Source organism: Beta vulgaris, chromosome 7 (genome assembly GCF_026745355.1).
Source record: "Beta vulgaris subsp. vulgaris cultivar EL10 chromosome 7, EL10.2, whole genome shotgun sequence".
NCBI lineage: Eukaryota > Viridiplantae > Streptophyta > Magnoliopsida > Caryophyllales > Amaranthaceae > Beta > Beta vulgaris.
This window is the reverse complement of record NC_079208.1, coordinates 8,505,502-8,529,479: the sequence shown is the minus strand read 5'-3', so window position 1 is coordinate 8,529,479 and position 23,978 is coordinate 8,505,502. Positions and strand designations below refer to the sequence as shown.

General features: G+C 29.8%; 1 pseudogene; it reads right to left on the bottom strand.

Annotated features, from left to right (window-relative positions):
- Positions 1-9,422: 9,422 nt before the first annotated feature.
- On the bottom strand, positions 9,423-13,024 carry LOC104908121 (uncharacterized; annotated as a pseudogene).
- Between the last annotated feature and the right edge of the window lie 10,954 nt (positions 13,025-23,978).

The window sequence follows — 23,978 nt, the reverse complement described above, 5'->3', positions numbered from 1 at the left end:
AAAATCTGGGTTAAATACTTCACTGTCATCCAGAGAAATACTGTCTTGAGACAGCTTCTCGCCTTCCTCCCGAATATTTGGGCAATCTCCAAGTTCACTTGACAGAATGCAAGCGCATTCCTCTTCAACTTGTGCATGTTCTTCACATATTCCTTCAATTAAAAGAGCAAAACAAAATAAACAAACAAATCAATATGATATGACACAGAAACAACATAAACAAAAATTAAGGACCAACTGAAAGAATCCAACATCAAATGAAAACTTAAATGAAATAAAAATAAACTTATTTAGTTTTCAGTTACACTAATTTAGTTTCCAGATAGACTTATTTAGTTTTCAGTTAGACTTATTTATTTTTCAGTTAGACTTATGTACTCTTCAGTTAGACTTATGTACTCTTCAGTTAGACTTATTTAGTTTTCAGTTAGACTTATGTACTCTTCAGTTAGACTTCTTTATTTTCAGTTAGACTTATTTAGTTTTCAGCTAGACTTATTTACTTCTCAGTTAGACTTATTTACTTTTCAGTTAGACTAATATAATTTTCAGTTAGACTTATTTACTCTTCAGTTAATAGTTTCAGTTAGACTTCTTTATTTCTAAGTTACACTTCTTTACTTTTCAGTTAGACTTATTTGCTCTTCAGCTAGAACTGACATTATTTCAGTTAGAGGTTAACAGTCTTCACTTAGAGTTCAAGAGTAAAAAAAATAAAAACATAAGATAAATGAAACTCACAGGAACATCAAGAGCATCTATTTCCTCATCAGTCATCAAACTATGAGGAAGATCCATAATAAGCTGCCTAGTTGAAGGTGATGGACCCTCAACCACCTTCATTATAGGAGAACCAGACTTCCTACTAGCAGCACTAACACTAGGAGCTTTTAAACTCAACCTTCTTTTTTTCACGCTTCACCGGCAGAATAAAATCCATGTTGATCTAAACTGCTTCACAACATACTCAAATCCTTCTCTTCCTGCCAATAAGTGATAAATGGCTTACTGACATTTGAATAATCCAGATTAGACACTTGAAGTTGTGAATAACAGCAAGAGTCAAAGCGCTAAGCATCCCCGAAGCTTGAATGTTACTTTCTTCTGTCCAAGCTCATTCTTCTTCATCATAATAGACTGATGACAGTCCAAAACAGCAGCACAAAGACTTCTTAATATATATCCACACAGTCATAACTTGAAATTGTAGATGCATCTTCTAAACTCTTGGCACATTTCAGCACAGGCCCTAAATCAGCTTAGGACATAGAAGCTTGACAACGAAAAGATAACAAATAACTTCTTCAAATCATCCCCGGATTGATATTTCTTAAACAAATCATCCCAATTTTTTCTACCAATGTATGGCTTCTTGGGTCAGAAATACCAAGAAACCTATGCCAATCCTTCCTGGCACTTCCAGCCTCTATCTGACTACCTTTCCTCCTAAAGGCGTCATCATCTATAACCTCTACTGGTCTATCTGACACAGGTAAACCCAAAACATCACTAATGGTAAACTTATTAAAAATCAGTTTACCATTCTTTGTTGAAAACATCATTCCAGATGCATTGTAATTCAACAACACCTCCAAATTCAGATTAGGACAAAACTTCTTTATCCTAATACCCAAACCCAATATCCCTAATGTCTCTTTTTTGCTCATCACTCAAATTACTAACCACTTCATTTAAATGGGAATAGTCTGACAATACTTGTAGACTAATTGACTTCATTTCTTGCTCAGTGAAATTCCTAACAAAAGTGAACAAAAATAAATTTAAAAAACAAAAAAAAAACAATCATATAATATAAAAGGAGAGTAATGAAAAAAACATACGATCTATCAAATGTGTCTTTCTATTCATCGGGATTAGATCTTGAAAATGAAAACTTGATTGGTGATAAATCAGATTTGCCTTTCTTCTTAGACAATGATTTATCACATCTGAAAGAAAGAAAAGTTTAATCAAACAATAAAACTAACTGAAAACAAAAACAGCATCAACTAAAGAATACAAAGATCAACTGAAGAATACAAAGTTCAACTGAAAGAATACAAACATCAACTGAAAGAAGACCACCATCAACTAAAGAATACAAAGAGCAAATGAAAGAAGACCACCATCAACTTAAAGAATACAAAGGTCACTTGCTTATTTTCCACTTGTTTATTTTTCAGCTACTCGAGATTCAGTTAGTTATATTACTATTTATATTGCTTCAGTTAGACTTGCTTGTGTTTCAGCTAGTCTTTATTGTGCTTCAGTTAGCCTTGTTTATTTTTCAGGTAGTCTATATAGCGCTTCAGTTAGCCTTGTTTATTTTTCAGTTTGTCTATATAGTGCCTCAGTTAGACTTGTTTGTGTTTCAGGTAGTCTATATAGTGCTTCAGTTAGACTTGTTTGCTTTTCAGCTTATATTAATTGTGCTTCAGTTACACTTGTTTATTTTTCAGCTAGTCTTTAAAGTCCTTCTAAGTAACTTCTTTGTTTTTCAGGTAGTCTATATAGTGCTTCAGTTAGACTTGTTTGTTTCTCAGCTAGTCTCTACAGTCCTTCAAAGTAACTTCTTTATTGTGCTTCACTTAGACTTGTTTGTTTATCAGCTAGTCCTAATTATTTCATTTACTATAATTATTCTTTCATTTCATTCTATTCCAATTACACTTAAAATTTTCATTGAAAATTTACATTGCTTCATTTAGACTTGTTTGTTTTATCAGCTAGTATATATAGTGCTTCAGATAGACTTGTTCGTTTTTCAGCTAGTCTATATAGTGCTTCAGATAGACTTCTTTGTTTTTCAGATAGACTTCTCCGTTTTTCAGCTAGTCTATATAGTGCTTCAGATAGACTTGTTTGTTTTTCAGCTAGTATATATATAGTGCTTCAGATAGACTTGTTCGTTTTTCAGCTAGTCTATATAGTGCTTCAGATAGACTTCTTTGTTTTTCAGATAGACTTCTCCGTTTTTCAGCTAGTCTATATAGTGCTTCAGATAGACTTGTTTGTTTTTCAGATAGTCTATATAGTGCTTCAGTTAGACTTCTTTATTTTTCAGTTAGACTTCTTTATTTTTCAGTTGGTCTTCTTATTATTTCATTTAGTATAATGACTCTTTATTTCATTGTTTTCCAATGAGACTAAAAATATTCAGTTACAATTTACATTGTTTCAGTTACACTACTTCATTTTTCAGTTACACTTCTTCATTTTTCAGTTACACATCTTTATTTAAAAAAAAAAGTAAAGAAAAACAAATGAAAAACACCAAAAGAAAGGTAGAAATGTCAAAATGAAACAAAAACAACATCAACTGAAAGAATATAAGAAGCAACTGAAACTATACTAGAATCAACTGAAACAATACAAGAATCAACTGAAAGAATATAAATATCAACTGAAAAACAACATCAACTGAAAGAATACAAGTAGCAACTGAAAGAATACTATAATCAACTGAAAAACAACAACAACTGAAAACATATGTGTATAATACAAAACAACAAAAACTGAAACACAAACCCTAACAACATGAAATAAATACACTAATAAACTAAAAACATCCAAAAATAGAAAAAAACAAAACAAATATCTCAACTACACTAAGAACTTGAAATCTACCTTGGATCATAATCACCATCTTTCTCTTTCTTCTTCCCAGCAGTAGACAGTGCCAAAATTTTTCCAGAAGATGCGACACTCTTCACCTTCTTCGACTTCAGGCTACATTACAATTACAACAACAAAAACGCTTGAAATTTGAAAACAAAAAAAAAATTTGCAGCAAAAATCAAACGAAATTATACCTAGAATCATCATCTCTGATCCTCTTCACCATATTTGCGATGCAACAGTATTGAATTACGAACAAAAAAACACGCCAAGTTTCAACAGCAGAGAAGCAGAAAAATTCTAGAAATAATCAGTAAATAATATATCGGTTTCTTTGAAAAGAAGAAGAATCAGTTTTAAAACTAGCGAGAATCAAGCAGATATCCAAAAAACAGTTTTGAAACTCGAAAAAAGATAATGACCTAATAACCGTTAAATGTTTTTTCTAAAAATAAACAAAGCTGCTGATCAACAAAACAAATATGAAAAAAAAGCCCGCGCGTTTTTGATGGGCTAAGCCCGTCTGACGGAAGGTATTGGGTCAGACGGTCTGACCCAATACTTTCACTTAATAAAATACATGTTATTATGAATCTAATAAGATCCCACATGACTATATTTTCATCCGCATATAAATCACAAATTATGATCAAAGTGAAATTTGTGAATAGTGTAAAATATCAAAGTGTAACAATATATTAAAATGAAACAGAGGGAGTACTAGTTTGCCAAATAATTTGTGGATCACAATGTAGAGATGGTTCAAATGTTGGTCACACATACTACAAGTCTACAATCCTAGGCGTTATCATAGGAGAAAAAAACATGTCAATGTGATGACTGTTATCTAAATAAATTGGCAGATAACGGGTAAGAACCACACCATAATCTTAGGCTATGCTCTTTGCACCTTATGTTTGTTTAACTAACTTTTTTTCTGAACCTATTTTGAAAAACTTATTTTTGTTTAACTAAATTTATGTTCTATTTTATGAACTAAATGTTCTATTCTTCTGGTATTGCTTATTTATTTCAGCAATGCTTCAAATCAAGAGATGTTAACAACACAATCTTGATCATTACATCACATACTTCAACTCTGCCACTAACTCAACCTACACAGCTAATCCTAACTGATTAGTCTCAAACAGAACCACAAGCACAATCAATAACCCAAATTCAAACACCAACATTGCTACAAACTCAACCATTAAGTGAACCAACACAACCCACTGAATCAACATCAATACCTATAGAAAAGCCAACTTAAAAACACAGAAGAAAGCAACAAAAAGAACAGATTGAAGAACCAAAAAAAGAAGAAGGTCAAGAGCACAACATAAAAATGAAGAAAACCAAAATGTGAAGCACTACCACTATCACAACCACAAAAAAAGCAATCTTACAACGTAAGACACACAACTTCAAAGTTCATGGAAGTAGCAAAACATTTCACATATGAGCAAAAGCACAGAGTGCATGAAATGGGTTTTGCACCACTATTAAACCTTGACTTCCCATAATGCAGCACAACATTCACACAATACCTTGTCGACCACTTCAATATTAGTAGATGTTCAATTATGCTGGAAAAACAAGAAGAACTCATAATAAATGAAGATGCACATTGTGTGTTTGGACTATCTATCGGTGGTCAAAAGGTAAAGGAGGTCATATCAGAAAATGTGTTGAACCACATGGAGTTTATGACACTTTTGAGACAACATCTAGGTATTAGAAGTGGTAGTCCAACCATTCAACAATTGGAGGCACATTTGAAGGTAAATGTACCTGTGACTAAGCACTTCAAGAAAGACTTCATTGTCTTTGTTGTAAACTGTCTGATCAAGTTAACGACAAATCCAAGAGTTAACACAAAATTTCTGAAATATGTTATAAATGCAGATGAAATAAGATATCTGGACTGGTTCAAATATGTTGTTGACAACTTGGTAATGTCAGTTAAAGAACTGAGGAATGATGGAAAGAGTTATTTCACTGGACCAATGCCTTTCATGATGGTAAATTCCTTTTTCTCTAAACAATTTTTATATTATGTATCATAATGTTCTGTTTTAATAGGCATGTTCTAAGTATATATACTAACTGTTTTATATAGCATGTTCTACTTTTATAACCTATATGTTCAATAGAGTATGTTCAATTGAGTATTCTATGCTCTAATTCTATAGAGTAAATGTTCTAATTTTATGAACTAATTGTTCTAATTCTATGAATGCTGAGAAAATGTTCATTTTTATGTCATGTTTGTTCTACTTAGACAATAACCTCTAAATTCCTTCTTTAATTACCAAAAGCTTTGCTATTTTGACCATGTGAGGGTTCAAAACAAGACTTTTTTAAAGAGAATTTCCAATCATATCATGCTGGAAGAAGAATATGATCAGGCAAAGAATAAGAATAGAGGAGCAACAGGGATTTGGAAAATGTCTTGTTCTAGCAAGAATTGCGCAACAACATCAAGCAGTTCATGTACTACCACATCCACCACCACCACAACCAACTATGCAACAACAACAAATTCAACATGATGTACATCAACCTGTCCAATAACAAGAACAACTCCCACCACCACCACAACAACAAGCAACAACAAGTACCCACCAAGAGAATGTTGGACAATAATATCAGCCTCTATCAAATTTAAAGGTATAAATGTTCAAACGATAAACGGATTATGTTCTATATAAAATGCATAATTGTTCTAAATGAAAATGAACATGTTCTTTTTCCATACATGTGCAATCTGAAACTGCAAATTGTTCTAAATTTGGTCTAAAATGTTCTATCCTAAGATCGTATTTTCTTCTAAATGAAATGAAAAATTGTTTTAAATGAAAATCAAAAATGTTCTTTTTAACTAAATGTTCTAATTCAAGCTATATAATATTTTAAATTTACTTCTAAAATGTTTTATCTTTAATGGTTAAATGTTCTAAATAAGGTGTACAATTGTTCAGAGTCTTATATTATATTCTTTTTAGGATTTCATAGAGGAGTTCAATAAATTGATAAAGAATATTGATTTTTAAGATGTAATCCCCCACAATTTTAAAGGATTTTATAAATATATTTAAGTATTATATATTTATATTTAAACTCAAATAAGTTTGGAAAATGATTTGACTATTTAAATAGGTTGACTATTTTAAAAGTCAAATGAAATTATTTTTCATGGCTTAATAAAATTGGAAATATTTTAGTTAAGCATGTTTTAATAAAAGTTTTAAATATTAAAGTATATTGAAAAAAAAGAAGTTTAATGGAATCGAAAATCCTAAAAGGATAAAAAGAAAAAAAGTCATATTGATGATTAAAGTCCTAAGTTGTTCATCTTATCAGTCATCAAATCTCATTAAACCTTATCTCTTTTCCTAAGCCCAAAAAGGGAAGCCTTTATATAAATATCCTAAAACCCAATTATTTTATCCCACATAATTATCTATACTAATATATTGAAAGGCGTGCGTAACAACGTCGATGCGTCACGTGGCACCCTCCTCTTGCCACCAGAATTTCGCCACGTGTCTGTTAACCAACAAAGTTAAGTGGTCATTATTTTAAAAATAAATATGCTGAAGCTTGGGCTCGAACCCCTGACCTTATGTAAGAGTTTTCAAAGAAACACCATCTCATATAACTTCTCTTGGTGATCCATGTTTCCACAGTTAATGTTATTAAACATATCCCTTGCATTTTTAAAAATAAATAAATTTGCATGTTCATTAAAATTAATTATGCATGCATGATACCATTTGAAGAGCAGTGTTGACCACTACAGTACTACCCCTAGGGAGTTTTAGTTCATGTAATCTATGTATAATAAAAATTTTTTTAGAAATTGTGTAGTATAGGGTTTGATCCCGAGACCTCAAGTACATATACTAAATTCTTGACCACTAGGCTAAGTTGTATTTATTGTTATTATCATAAAGTATTATATTAATAAATGAAATTTTTTCTTACCCGGGGCATAGCCCGGGCCTAATAACTAGTTTTCTTCATAAATCACGTCATTCACTTCTCCTTATTCCTTCGACTTTTTCTCTCTCCTCTTCGTGCGTCGTTTCTTTCGATTTTTCTCTCTCAAATCTCGTTTCTTCTTCAACAAGAAACGTCACAAGCCTTCCTAAAGTCTCTGAATTTTCGCCGCTGTGCTGCTGCCATGAGCTGTCCTTGCCGACGCCCTTCCTCCTCCTTCGTTTGTTGGTTGTTTTCTTTCTTCCTTCCTAAGATTCCATTAAAAGACTAGGTTTTTATGTTATTTTATTATTATTAATCATGGTTACTAGTTAAATTACTGTTTTTTTTATATACATAATTTCGGTTCTTATGTTATATATTATAAGAAATTTCAGATTTGTTTTATTAAGTTTATTTTTAGTTTTAATCATGAAAACAAGAGTTTTTAGGGTTTTTAATTGATAGAAACTAAAGAAATATATTATGAACTATGAGATTTACTTAGTATGTGATTTTAAATACGTTATACGTGTTTTAAGGAAGGTTATTGAATTTTAAAGATGCTGTAATTTCATAAAAGGGTTATTTAATAGAGTTTTGAGAATTTTTAATTGCTAGAATAGTAGTACTATACTAGGAATTAAAAATAACTTAAGTTTGACACTTAAAATCGATTTTAAAACGTGTTTTAAAGGAGTTTTAAATTATTTAAAGCTGCTGTAATTTTTATTTTAAGTTATTAATTTTAGTTACCTTGTTTTCTAGGCGGAGAATACATCGTAGGAGACTTTTAACGATTTAAAAGTGGCCTACAGGCTAGTATATACGAGGTACGTACATTATTTACGTGCTATGTGGCTTAGTATTATGTTTTAAGGCAGGTTTAAATTTTTAGTATCATGTATAGGAACCTGATTTGTTCGTATATGCGTGATTTCTTGAATTATTTTACATGTTTTATGCCTGTGTGCAACATGTGACATAGAATTGTTTACGAATATTGAATTATATGTTTTGTATGGAATAATTGATGCAAGCATGCCAAGTTAGTTTATTTATTAATTCGCATAAGAATTAGTATATGTTAAGTGAATCATGTAATGCATGTATTCTTTGAGAAGTATCATTTTATTATCTTATGAGGGTTGTTGACCTTATTTGGTAAGTTTACAAGTTATACCTACATAAAGGTTAGGTTATTGTTGGCTAGGTTCAACAATTAAAGGAAGTTAAGATTAAGAAGGAATTAAAGTAGTCTTGGATTGTAAGTTGTGATCACTTGTTAAATCAAAAGATAAAAGAAGTTCTGTTGTGATTGTCTGATTTTATTTATATGTTATTGGTATGTGTGTGTGTGTGTGTCAACACAAGTAATAATATGTGAATAACGTAAAGTGTAACGAGAATAAGTTATAGACTTTAGATTGTGCACGTCTAGAGTTCGACGAAGGGTTGGGGTTATGGTGAGCGTGCCAAGCTTTTCTAGGAATGGGTTGATCACCATCCCTTTTATTTCAAGGTTCCTCGATATCGCAGGTCACTCTGAATGCGGAGTCGCGCCCCATTTCATATTAGTAGGCAAGACAATTCGTCCAATAACTATTCCATTAAAGTAATAAAAAGATGTTTTGAGTTTAGTTCAGTAAAAGTTTTTGCAGATTATTACTAGTTTTAGGACCCGTGCATGATGCACGGGAGTATTAATTGCTTGATAGCATAACTAATGATCAATAAAAAGAATCAAAATAACGAAACATATTTAAATAATCATATATGAAGGCATCAAATTGTTATTTACAGAAATGATTTTTTAACGCAATCTATATGTTTGAAAACACTTCCTTGTAAACTACGTTTGTTGTACTTGTACGCACTCCGTGTTCTTTGTCAAAAGGAAGTATCTTCAGACCTTTTTTGCTCGTAACTCTGGAAACAGCAACATAAAATTGACCATGGCTAAAAACAGGTCTCGGGAGATACAGGCCTACATGAGACAAAGATTGTCCTTGACTTTTATTTATAGTCATAGCAAAACAAACCATTAAAGGAAATTGACGTCTCTGAAATCTGATAGGAAACTTGGTGGAGTCCGACGGCGTCAATGTCATTCTTGGGATAAAAACTTTTGCACCCACATTACTTCCGGAAATAACAGTAGCTTCAATAACACGATTACCTAAATGATTGACGACTAACCTCGTGCCATTACATAATCCAGATGTTTGATCAATATTACGTAGAAGCATAACGGGCGCACCAACCTTTAATCGTATGCTATGATTTGGGAGACCAGAGCATTTAATTGTATTGAGGAATTCAGTGGAGTATATTTCGTGGACTCCAAAATTTCCTTCCTCTTTGCTTATAGCATCCGAACTCAAATAGACTTTTCTTCTCCTGGAATAGTAGATAGAACATTATCATTAACAATCTCCACTATCTCATTTGTTGGGGCCAAAATAGCTCTTTCTTGAAAATATTTAGCTTCCCAAATATGTTCCTGTAGGTCTGGATACGTGCTTTCAACAATTGCTAAAATCGGATCGGCCCCGGGATCTATAAGGATACTTTTGCAATCTCGACGACGGCTTCACCATCATTAGGACCGCCAGCATTTCCATCTCCAACGCTTAGTATCCACTCTGAGAATTCTCGCAATTCATCAACAGAAGATTTTGAGGAACTTGATTGTAATCTCATATTGCGAGTAAGTGTAAGGACCTTACACGAATCCCATAAGTAAGACGAATTAACGGTGGCGAACACGATATCCTGCCTACTTCCCTTTGGTACAACTGGTAATATCTGCCTGAGATCACCTCCGAATACTACCACTTTACCTCCAAATGGTCGATGCAAGTTATCCCTATCAACAGACCTCATTATGTCCCTCAAACTTCTATCAAGTGCTTCAAAACAATACTTATGCATCATCGGAGCTTCATCCCAAATGATAAGTTTTGTCTTGATGAGAAGATCAGCTAACTCCGACCCAGGGCGAATTCCGGCGCAAGTAGAATTTTCATTTACATTCAAAGGGATACCAAATCTAGAATGAGCTGTTCTTCCACGTGGAAGGAGGAGAGAAGCAATTCCACTTGAAGCTACTGGCAATACAATTTCGCCCTTCTTTCTTATTGCAGCACATAATGTTTTCCAAACATATGTATGTTTTACCCGTCCTCCATAGCCGTAAACGAAAAATAGACCTCCTTCTTCACTCGAGACAGCATCCAATACTTCTCGATAAATCATCGACTGCTCATCAGTTAAACCTTTATACAATTTGTCGTGTTCCACGGTCATTTCCTCAATGTCATATGAAAGCTCATCTGCTATAAGCTTGTTTTGTCCTTCAAACATGATTAGTTCATCAGGAAACGGCATTTCACTGAATCTACGCAAGCTGCTACCATTACTTTGGAGCATGGTTTCAATCTCAGCCAATGCAAAAGATTCGATTTGATCATCGGTTAAATGCAGGTCTGTGAAACATATAAACAAAACAGTAACCTATATTAAGAATGCAAATTGCTAAAAAGTATGGTTTTTGACTAAAAAATATTTTCGTAGTTATTTACCTTTATTTTTTTGAAGACAACGCTGTTTGTAAAGTATGTCATCAGATAATAACTGCCATGTCTTATGCCAAACTTCCTCCGGCTTCGACATGCTACCAGATAATAGTAACATAGAGAACAAATGTCTTAGATAATACCCTGATTCTCTAAAACTTGCTTCTGTTATTGCATCGACATATTCCTTGTCATCATCAAGTAAACCCCTTGCATAGCAAGCTTCCTTGAATGTAGGACACACTACACCATCAACCGTTCTAATGTCTTCGTAGCATGTCGCGCCTTTTACAAAATTTAATAAAGTTCTAAGGTAGAACTTCTCTCCAGATCCAGGTGAGACATGGTAGATTCGTCCTATTGTGACACCTCTAGATCTTGGGGTCCACTCTCTCTGTGCCTGTTTCCAAACAAATTTTGTAGGGAACTCCACATAAGTAAGCTCCCTAGCTTCTTCATATTTTTGGTTACATTGCATCCAAGCAGGAATTTCGTATTGTCAATATGAGGTCTGTCTAGTACGGATTCACATCCCATGGTCGTTAAACAAAACGGTTTGTTCTCCCGGTAGATGAAAACTTAATCTTTCAACAGCAGGGGTTCGATAATGTATGTTGAATCCAAAAATCCTCCAAATTGCTTCACACGCCGAAATATATCGGCAATCATAGTACATCTTTATTTCATCTATTTCTTTACCTTCACCTTCTTTCTGTTTATCTTGATAAGCCGCAGCCGTAACCCTATCATATCCCTTGTTTATATATTTGAACAAATATTTAATTGATCTAGATTGATTACACCATTCAACGTTTATGTGTCCTTGATATTTACGAAGCAATTCAGCATTATATGGGACAACATACCGATTATCAAGGTGAACCCCACTCTTCTCAACTGTAGATCCATTATCTCTTCGTCTGTACACTGGATATCCTTCATCATCTACCTTAGTTGCCTCAATAAACCTCTTGGGAAAATGCTTACTGCATTGCTTGTCAATCATACACGGAGCATTTGTATTTGCTGAGCCACATGGACCGTGCATCATGTACTCGCTTACTGCTTGATATAGTTCTGGATCTTCAGATTTATCGGGCAACTCAGCACAAATAATCTTATCAATATCTGAAGCAACAGGGTATTTGTCTCCCTGATGCATGAACAACAAAATATGAGCGTGCGGCAAACCACGCTTTTGGAATTCAACTGTATAGACCACTGAAAATAAGCAGACAACAAAATTAGTTTTGATATTCAAGTTAAATAAAAGATAACGATAGCAATCCAATTAAAAATAACATATAATAAAAAATAATAATAAATAAGGACGATGTCTAACATACCAGCCCTAACCCTGCCAAATATTTTGCCATCTTTCAGATCTTTCACCAACTGGTCTAGTTTCATCTTAAAAACTCGACATATGATGTCTGGCCTATCCTCTGGCCTTAGGCCTCTTTTTTTTACAAATCTAGTAATCTCAGGCCACTTAGGATTACACGTAAATGTTATGAATAAATCTGGATAACCATACCATCTGCAAATAGCCATCGCATCTTGATAGTTTTCTCTCATATAACTATGTCCTCCTGTGAAGGAAGATGGCAATACTATACGACTTCCAGTCGAAGATCCCTCGGTTTCACCTCTCTCGACAGCACCTCTTAATTCTTGACATTAGCAGCTCTCAAGCTTTGTTGGTTGTGTCTAAGAAAAGACAACCTTTCAGCTTCAATCATTGTGTAAGCATCAACTATGAATTGTTGTAACAACCTTCGAGATAATAGTATTGTTGCCGCCTCCAGAGCTCGGTCTTGTATTCTGTATGCAAAAAACTCACGCATTGTGAGTTTAAACCTCTTTCCTGTTGAACCGTCTGATGGAGTCTTATCCCTGTGCATAATATCTGTTCTAAATCCATCTTCTCCGTATGGAAATAATAGTGGATATTGCATAGCGAGGTAAGAAGGATGAAGTTCGGAAATTTGTTGTAGCTTTCCACCCTTGTTTCGATAATTATATCTCTTTTGTCGGCACTATCAATATCTCCTACATAAGTGCAGCTACTTCTGATGTTGTTGGCAAATTATAAGTTCTGCCATCAGCCTCTCTTTTGCCAATAAGTTTTAATTTCAAATTCTCACACGTGTTAGATGCAAACCTATCCCTAGCCATTCTAAATTATGAGCTAAAGGGTTATTATGATCTAACATATCTTGTAATTCTGCAACTAAGCGATCTTCAAACTTGTCTGGGTTTGATGTACTGGTACACATAATGAATAATAAGTTAGGATTTGAAAAGGAATATATAAATTAAACAATTAAAGTTACAATGATACTTAAATCCATTTACTATGTTGTACCTTGCAGCTGTTTTCCTGTTCTTTATTTCATCCTCAGTATCATATATGTACAGCTGAGAAAACTTTGGTCGTGCACCATCAGCAGGCAATAAAGTACCTATTAAGTGATGATTTTGACCACCAATTTTATAATTATATGGACCTCGACCTTTAGATGTAGGTGCAATAATCCTTCCACCCATTGATGTAAACGAATACATCATATTATATCCTCTTATATTTTCAAGAAAATGGTTGCTTCTATTATGTTTCTTCTTCAATAGATCATAAATAATTTGAGGTGGATGTTTTAGCAGAGGTAGCTGAACCTTCCCTTGCATGCAACACAACGAAAACTTTGGCTTGATGTTTTTGGATTTCTTGTTAGCTCTCTCATTGAACCACATTTCCGCGCCACAAAACTCACATACATGTGTTGGGTCTCCTAAATCTGAGTAGCTCTCTGTAAAAAACAAAATCATAATAAATATGAGATATAAACATAATTAAGAAGACAACACAAAAATCATAATAATAAGTACGACATTTCGCATGATATGCAATAGTTATTACAAATTATATGCCAACCTGTAACGATATCCATATAATTGACGTCGTTGTCACTATCGTCTTCTGTAACACAGTCATCTTGAACGGTAGTATTTGATTGGTCATGAGAACTTGATGCAATATTTTCATCTTTATATAACAGTCATAAAAAACAATACATTTTAGATACGATGTTAAAAGTACTTCAAATATTAGATACTTGTATTTAATAAGTAAGTAATAAATTAATACCATTTATAATTCTCCGTGTAACTGATTTAAGGATATTTGAACTTCGAACCACATGTCTCTTAGATCTAACATTACTATGAGATTGTGCCAATTCCAACATGTCTCCAGAAATCATAGAGCTGCCTATTAATTATTGCGTTTTAGTTAATATAAAAAAAAATCGATGTAATTATAGAATACAATCAATTCATTGAATAGTACAAATGCATACCTCGAGCTCTTTTTTCTAACATAATCTGCTTTCTATTACTTCTGGCAATATCAGAAGGAGATGGTGTGGCTAAAGTAAATGTCAAATAAATATCTTCATTAGATTTTGCATTTTAATTTTATTTAATCGTTTAATATAAATAATAATAATTACATCGAGAATGTATGTAAAGCGTATACCGTTAATAACAATGCTGGTAGGATTATTGTTAGAAATAATTGTGTTTAGCGGTTCCTCAAAAGACGACTTAGAAGATGATGATTGCAAATCTAGAAAAATAAAAATTTGTATATTAATTATCTTAATATAACATTCACATTTAATTACCATATAAAGGGAATTTATTATATATTTACCTATACGCCCCAATGGAGTAGTACAAATAATACTTGAATCATTAAATATTGTGCTTATTGACGGTGAATTAACAACGGATCCATCTGAATTATAATACGAAAAGATAAAATAAGTTTATATTTAACATACGATAATTTTTGTATAATAATAGCCTCCATAGTACACATCTATACCGTTCAATGAACGACAAAAAACATTGGAATTAAATACGGATTGCTGCGTCGCTAAATTGGCTGAAACTTTTTCACGTCTTTGCGATAATATTAGTTTTCTTTTTTGCCTTGCACATCGTTGTTCAATTTGTTTTGATACAAATTGATTTAGAGATCTTGAGGATACTGCAAACAAACAAAAACAATACAATACAAAAAGTGAATTAATATAATGACAATATAATTGCCAAATGAAAGCCAAAACAAAAAATAATTTGTTAATATACTAATTGATTAAATTTAGAATAATAATATTTTATTATGACTATATCATAAGTAATCATAGTATCACAAATAAATTAATATTGAGAGGGTTAAAGATAAAATGTTTACATATAAATTCTTTTTAAAATCCATGTTTTTTTACATTAAAATAGACTGCTTTCATTAAATTAACCTATATATTATTTGTTTTATTTTAAAAACATAGAATAACATTAGTAACATACCGTTTGACTATGTACAAATATCAAATTATAAGCTAACATGTAGTGATTATACTTAAGTCAAGACAACATTTATAAGCAACCTTTCTTATTATATTTATGATGATTCACATGCATTGCATATTAACTTCATTTCATTACAACAATATTTCCATTACTTCATTTCTCTATCTCTCTAACTTCTCTCTATACTTCTTTAAAATATCTTCATCTACTCAAAAAATTTCCAAAAAATTTACTTCATTTCTCACGATTTTGTTCTACAAATTTTCTATTCTCAAATCAAATACACAAAATCAACACCAAAAAATTTCTTCATTTCTCACGATTTTGCTTCGAATATATCGGTAGGAATATATTGGAAATTCTACATATTTCCATTTTTTCAAAGTTTTAATTCGGGAATTTCTCAAATGTTGATTAGTTATGGGCGAATTACTTGCAAAATATAGTTGCATGTCATCATCTCAACATATTCAATATGGAAATTAAAGATTTTTGGTAAGTTTTATTTTTCTTTTTTTTTCGTTTTTTGTTTATATGGTATATACTATGTGGATATGTTGTTTTATATTTTTTTTGATTTTCCTTGTAAACATATGAATAAATACAATCTTTAGTATTCGAAATTTTATTTGCATGTAAAGTTTATGATGAATAATGGGTGAATTTAAGTTAAAAAAGTTTAATAGTAAGTGACAAAATAATTTCGTTTATATTTTTTTTTCTTCCAATAATAGTATATATGATAAATCTAAAATTTTATTTTTCTTTAATTATAATAATTCATATTACTGCTTATTAATAAAAACATGAAAACACAAAAAAAAATCAGATTTTTTTGGTTCAAAATGTCTCGGTAGAAAATAATATAGAAATTCTTCATATTTCCATTTTTTCAAAGTTTTAATTGGGGAATTTCTCAAATGTTGATTAGTTATGGGCGAAATACTTGCAAAATATAGTTGCATGTCATCATCTCAACATATTCAAGATGGAAATTAAAGTTTTTTGGTAAGTTTTAATATTCTTTTTTTTTTTCGTTTTGTTAATATGATATATGTTATGTGGATATGTAGTTTTATATTTTTTTTGCTTTTGCTTATAAAAATATGAATGAATACAATAATGAATATTCGAAATTTGATTTGCATGTAAAAATTATCATGAATAATCGGTGAATATAAGTAAAAAAGTGTAATATTAAGTGATAACATTATTTCGTTTATAATTTTTGTCTTCCGATGATAGTATACATGATAAATCTATAATTTTTTTTTTAAATTATAATAATTCATATTACTATTAATAAAAATATGATTGAGTAGTTAGATTGCATGTTAATGTTATTGAAAATTAAGGTAAGAAACAATTATTTTTGTTAATTTAAACATGTTTTTTTTCGTTTATGTGTACCAAATAATTTTTTCATTATGATTACATAATTTTTTCGTTATAATTATTAATATTATTGGTTATTATTACAAATGTGATTGAGTATTTAGATTGCATGTTATATTTCTTTAAAATTAAAAGTTATCTTCAACATAATGAAAATAATAAATAAAGTCCTAATATTATTAAAACTTATAACCGTAGAATGTTGTATTTAGTGATATCATATCAAATGTTGTCTCTTTTAGTTTTCAAAAAACTAATACACAAACAAATATGACATCTATTATTACTATAACATATTTTATGTCATATATAATTACATATAGAGTAGTACAAAAAAATAACTACATTCATGAGCTTTTAACTATTTTAACATTATAATGGGAATATTATGGAATAGAAATACCATTAGATATGTCGCATAAAGGAGTTCTTTGAGTAATACAACTTATGTGACTTCTTTGAGAATGCAAATCTATTGTTGTTCTTGACTAACATTATCTGCAAAACATCAAAAAAATGTTATATTTCACATAACCAAAAATATTAAATCTATATTATAAGGAAATATGTATAGACAAATACAATGAACAATACATACCATGTAACATGTTATGATTCTTGTTACGCTTTTTATGTAATATAGATTTCCTGTTTTCCCTTGCTAATTTGTACTTCTCCCTTTGCGTATTGCCAATTCCATATATAATTGGTGAATATGGATTGTCATTTGATTGCACTTGTGTTTCAAAACTTGTCACAACTATGTATTTTAAAATTATCAAATATGTCACAACTATAAACATTAGAAAAATGATGAAATTTAAGTTATAAATAATGATAAATATCTTACCATTTGAAATATCACTTAAATGAGAGCGTTGACTTGTAAAATCCTCTGTTACTCTTGGCGACAAAGTATGGGATTGGATTTCGAGTAAGTCTGCTAATTAAAAATAGAATTTAGTAGAAGCAATACTTGTATAATTAATAAAGGAACATATTGCCATAGAATAAAATACATATACATTAGACAGTTTGATATTCCTGAAAGTTTAAAACTTCATCAATTGTAATTAATAGTCTTAAATATAATATTGTATTGAAACAATAATATTTTATTTGTTTTTTGTTTTCATGTGGATATGCATTCGAATAACATTCGTATAATCAGCCAACTTACAACACATCCACAAATATATGAAGAATTTAGGTGAGAATCCTAATACTTATATATTATACTATTATATATTATTTTCTTTGCTTTAAAAAATGATTACTAAACCGTTTATAATTAGTTTTTATAAGAAATATTTGATATTCCATCAATATCGTGAAATGTTAAATGTAATAATTAGTTATTGTAATTTGTTTATAGTTTAATTGTAATCTAATAATTAGTTATATTGTATTTATTGGGAAGAAGATGGAATATCATATATTCATATATAAAACCTAACTATAAACGGTTTGATGAATACATACCTGTATGATATGCATGTCGTTTCGAACCCCTTCCCTTCTTAACATGACCGTATTGATTTGATGCACTTGGATCATCATTTTCATTATTCATTTCGAATTGGTGAATGAATTGAAATGCTAAAAATAAATAATCATAGTATATCTTAATGTATTATTTGAATGAAAATTATAAACTATGAAAATTGATATACATATAAAATATATATTATGTAATAGGAATACATATCTACGTATAGTTGGCAAATATTTCAATCCTGATTTTAGCCTTAATTTTAGTTATCAAATATTACCTAGCTAAGATTAGGTTAAATTATCATGTAATAATATGGAAGGTTTATGCAACCTTTTAATTTTTTTTTGTCAACCTTAGAATCATAACAGATATTATAAGATAACATTACCTTAAATTAGACATACTTCCTGTTAATACACACCATTTAAAATTTTAACCTTTATTAAATATACAATACTACTAACGTATTTATATATTAACGTTGAAATAATTGAATTAGTCCTCAATATATTATATTAGTCGATTTAATAATTATTTTATGATTAGTCTAAGTTATATTGAAATAAGGGTGAGAGTAAACTATGAAAAAACGTTTATAATAACAAACATATTTCCGGTATAATAAATTTTCGAGACACAAATTTTAAATGCATTAAATCATTATATTATAAGTACGAAAATATAATTATACTTAATACATAAATGATAAAAAGAACATAAGTTCTCGATTACACTTGCAAGAATCACATAATATTCTATGATCATCTGAAACTTCGTAGTAACATTCATGATCTTCAAAAAGATTTCTATCCAGCTTACATGCTTGTTCTCTATCACATAAATAAAATCCTGATTCAAGAGACATCTTATTTTTTATCCATACTCCCGAAAAATTAGAACGGATTTTCTTCCTACATTCTACAATCTCCTTCAAATCCATTTTCATCAACGTACTTGGTATCATTTTGAAACCAACTTCCTTGTAACTCGCTTCTTGACTACAAAGATATATAAGTCCCAACAAATAAGTTGCAACTAAATATCCTTCATTTGATGCTTTCTCGAAAAATGAAATACCATCTTCTATCCTCAAATCAGTAAAAAAGTATGCCTATAAAAAACATATAGATATATGAATAAACCAATATAAAGTATACTTGAAATAAAAAATCAAATAACATACACTTTATAATGTGAATGTAAAGACCTATAAATTTATAAATATTATGAATAACTTCTTGTAGAAAAAATTACCATTCCAACTCGAACAATAGCCTCAACGTTGTTGCACTCTAAACATCGTGTAAATATGAAATCCATCTTATCTATGTAATCCCAAGATAATCTTAGCAAGCTTTCTATTGATAACTTTTGTAGAACTTCTTTATCTTCACAAATAACATTGAGTGTCTTGCAACTATATAAAAAAAATGATTATCTTAACACATTATTTATAAATGATATTATAGAAACGTATGAATAATTAGTTGTTCATCGTTCATACCTTAATTTGCACCTAAATAAATCTCTGATAGAATTAGCTCCAACACGTGAAATAATATCAACAACGATTTCTGTGGGAAGCCGTTCCATTATACATATATTATCAAACTTCATACTAAGAATTAGTTTATACTGTTTGGCTTAATAAAATTATAAATCATATAAGTTGTATAAATAATTTATTTTTAAGTACAACACATTTAGCAATCGAGAAGACATTATATATATGCATCATGCACGAAATCTTATCAAACGTATACTACACAATATTTTATGCAATAAATAAATTGTCATAAGATTTGATTTTCTGAATCTTGATATTTTCCTATATAAAATATATCATAACATATGTGAAATTTTAAAAATGTGCAATTATACTTATGTTAACTAAATATATGACTTATTCGAAATCAATTTGAAAACGGCAATTTCTAATTGACAGATTATTTTTTACATTTACCTACTTGTTTTAGAAAAAGAAAAAAAAAATCGGATACTAATCAAATCAAATATTAAACTATTTAGAATTTTTTTTACTAAAAATTTAATTGAAAGTTACGTTATTATTGATGAGAGAATATGGATACAATGCGTAAACAATATAATAAAAAACTTTATTAAAAAATCTATATCTACATATTATTATGACATAAACGATAGGAAGAATAAAAGTTCACGATTACATTTGCAAGCGTTACATAGTATTATAGGTTCATATGAAACTATATAAAAGGAATTAGCACCTTCCCAAAGGTTCCTTTTCACCTCACATTTTATATTGTTATAGCATACAAATAAATCTGATTGAATAGTGATTTTATTTTCTATCCATATTGTAGAAAAATGATAGCGAATTTTCTTCCTACATTCGACAATCCCTTCCAATCCCATCTTAATTAGTGTATCTGGTATCATTAAAAAACCAACTTCCTTAGAATTCACATCTTCACTGCATAGATTTATTAGGCCCAATAAATAGGTTGCAACTAAATAGCCTTCATTTGATGTTTTTTTAAAACTTGCAATACCCTCTTTAATCTTCATTTGAGTAAAATATTGTACCTGGAAGAATTAATAAAATATTAATTATCAACATAATATATACAATAACTTAACTGATGTTTATAATTAATTTATCAAAAAACAGTTACCATTCCAACTCGTAGAATAGCCTCAAAATTGTTACACTCCAAACATCGTGCAAACAAATCATCAATCTTATCAATGTAATCCCACGATAAGTCTAGCAAGCTTTCAATAGATAGTTTTTGTAGAACTTTTTCATCGTCACAAATATCATTAAGTGTCTTGCAACTACATTTAGAAATAAATAATAATAATTATATAGATGTTATATATATGTAATTTACAAAATCTCAATCAATTGCTAAACATATAACGTACCTTATCTTGCACCTAAATAAATCAGCAATAGAAATAGCTCCAAGACGTGAAATTATATCTATAATAACTTCTTGGGGAAGACATTTTAGTATACATTTTTTTACTAACTTACGTTTCATAATAATAATGAGTTTTTTGTTTTAACTAAAGTGATTTGGTAATTTTGAATCTATTAAATTGTGAAATGAACTTATGTATATATAACACGAAATATATTGGTCACGATTTTGGTGTATAGATTTTCGGAATAATGAATATTCGAAAAAATATATACTTTCCTAAAAATATTTGATAATAATAAAGATAATATATATGATCTAATAGAATATAAGTATATGTACTTATAGTTAATTCCTTAAACGTAATTTTTTAACCAAAATTAAACTTATTCTAATAACTTTTTTAAGGAAAGTATTATCTTATATAATTTACAATGAAATTCGGATAACCAATAATATTTTTGGTAGTTAAATGTTGCTTTATAGTATAGATTGATTCATATTTTCCCCTTATTTCATTTAGTACAAATCAATAAAACATATATCACATAATCGTTTATTTAAATAATCTTATTCAATTAATAGTAATCATATCCTATAATTCTATATGAAACCTATCAAACTTGTACAAATTATATATCAAAATTATTATTTACATTATATATCTAAAGTGATTATGTTTTCGCATACATAATAAGTAATCAATATATGAACCTAGCAATTATTGAAAAAAAAAATATGAATATAGCATCCAAGTAAACCACAATATGAAATATCATAAAGTGTTTTAAAAACAACCACAATAATATAGGTCTTTATGAACGGAGCAATTATTGAAAAAAAGTTTGAAATACATAATCCAAAAATCCAGGATTTTATTCTTTAACTACTACGAAATAGTCTCAAAAACTACTCTTCAATGGCCTTAAGCTTCTTTGTAGTAGATTCTTGCATTTCAAGTGGAGACTTGTCATTATCATTCTCTCCATTTTTTTCCAACTTGATAAATCGTTTTTGTGGTGTTATTTGAGAAGCCGATGATTCACCTTCAGAATTTATAGATTCCTATAAGTTCGAAATTAATATGTTAGTAAAAGTTGCACATTATAAAATGAAACGTTTATTGAGTAATTATAGAAGGATATGTAAAAAAAGAAAATAACAAACATTTTTAATATTATAATTAAAAACTATATTCATAAAAAAATTCGTATTTGAATTTAACATACCTTCTCTTCTCCACCATCTTTGACATTTCCGCCTCATTTTGCTTCTTCATATATAAGTCATGCTATGAAAAAGAAAATACGTAAACAACAAAAATTAATATAAGAATATACCTTATTAAATATTCATTCAATTTAATTATTCTAATAATTGGATTCATGTTGTAATTACCTCAATCTTTATGTAAAGTCCCATCCACTTGTCAATCACACTTTGCTCATTAGTTGTGCTTACAACGGTGTAGGTAGAATTCTCATCTATAGCGTTGTTATCTGGAACCTTAACTTTAAACAAAAATCTTTTACCAAGCAAAAACTTGAAATCATCGGGAAATGTTGTTTCTTCAGCATCCTTAAGATAAATAATGTAATAGTATAGATAAGTAAATTTAATAATTAATTGAATTAAATACAATTTTAAAAAGCTGTTAATGAATTAAAGTAATTCATAATAACCTTGTCTTGCAAGTCTAGTATCTCTTTGGCCGTCTTACCAACCAACTTGCATACTTCTTTATCAAACATTAAGAACGAAGCATCGGCAGTCTTGTCTGATACGATGAACTTGATCTTGAACCTATTATATTAAATATATAACAATGAGTGTTGTAAAATTTTATTATTATTTTTCGTTTATTACAAAACTAATACAAATTTTTATTTAATTATGTAAGTACATACTACCTTGGGACGGTTGATTTGACAACATGATTGTCCTTCCTACATCGAGTTACATCTCCTTCTCTAACCAATCCCTATTACATCTTTTGCAAGCATCATAGTACCAACTATATTGAATATCAATATCTTCAATAGTTGCCAAGCTAACACATATTCCAGCCTATAATAACAAATAATAAGGATACATTTTTTATCAGCTTCATAATATTGTAGTAAATAAACTATAAAAAGATATAGACAAGTTAAACATTCAATAACCTTATTCATCTCAAGTAGATCAGATATATTCTTGATTGATTCCTCCTTTAGAAAGTCATTTGTGTCATTAGATAATTGTGTCAATTGTCCACTCTTTTGTTCACCACTTGAAGGAAAGCTACATAGTTATTATAATATATATTAACATAGCAATATAAATATAACATTTAAAAACATGAATATTAAAAAAAATATAAATATAAAAGCGAAATCCAACCTATTCTTGAAGTTACTAATTTCAGGAATATCGTCATTAATGAACAATCTTGAAGCATAGCGGGAAGTGCAAACACGTATCTCTCCTAAAAAAATAAATATATTTCCAAACGTAACATAATATAATTAATTTAATACATATTAATATATAGAGAAATGCAAAATAAAATAAATAGATAAAATTTAAACAAACCATGAAAGCTAGCTATTTTCCCGAACTGCATGATGACAATAATAACACCAT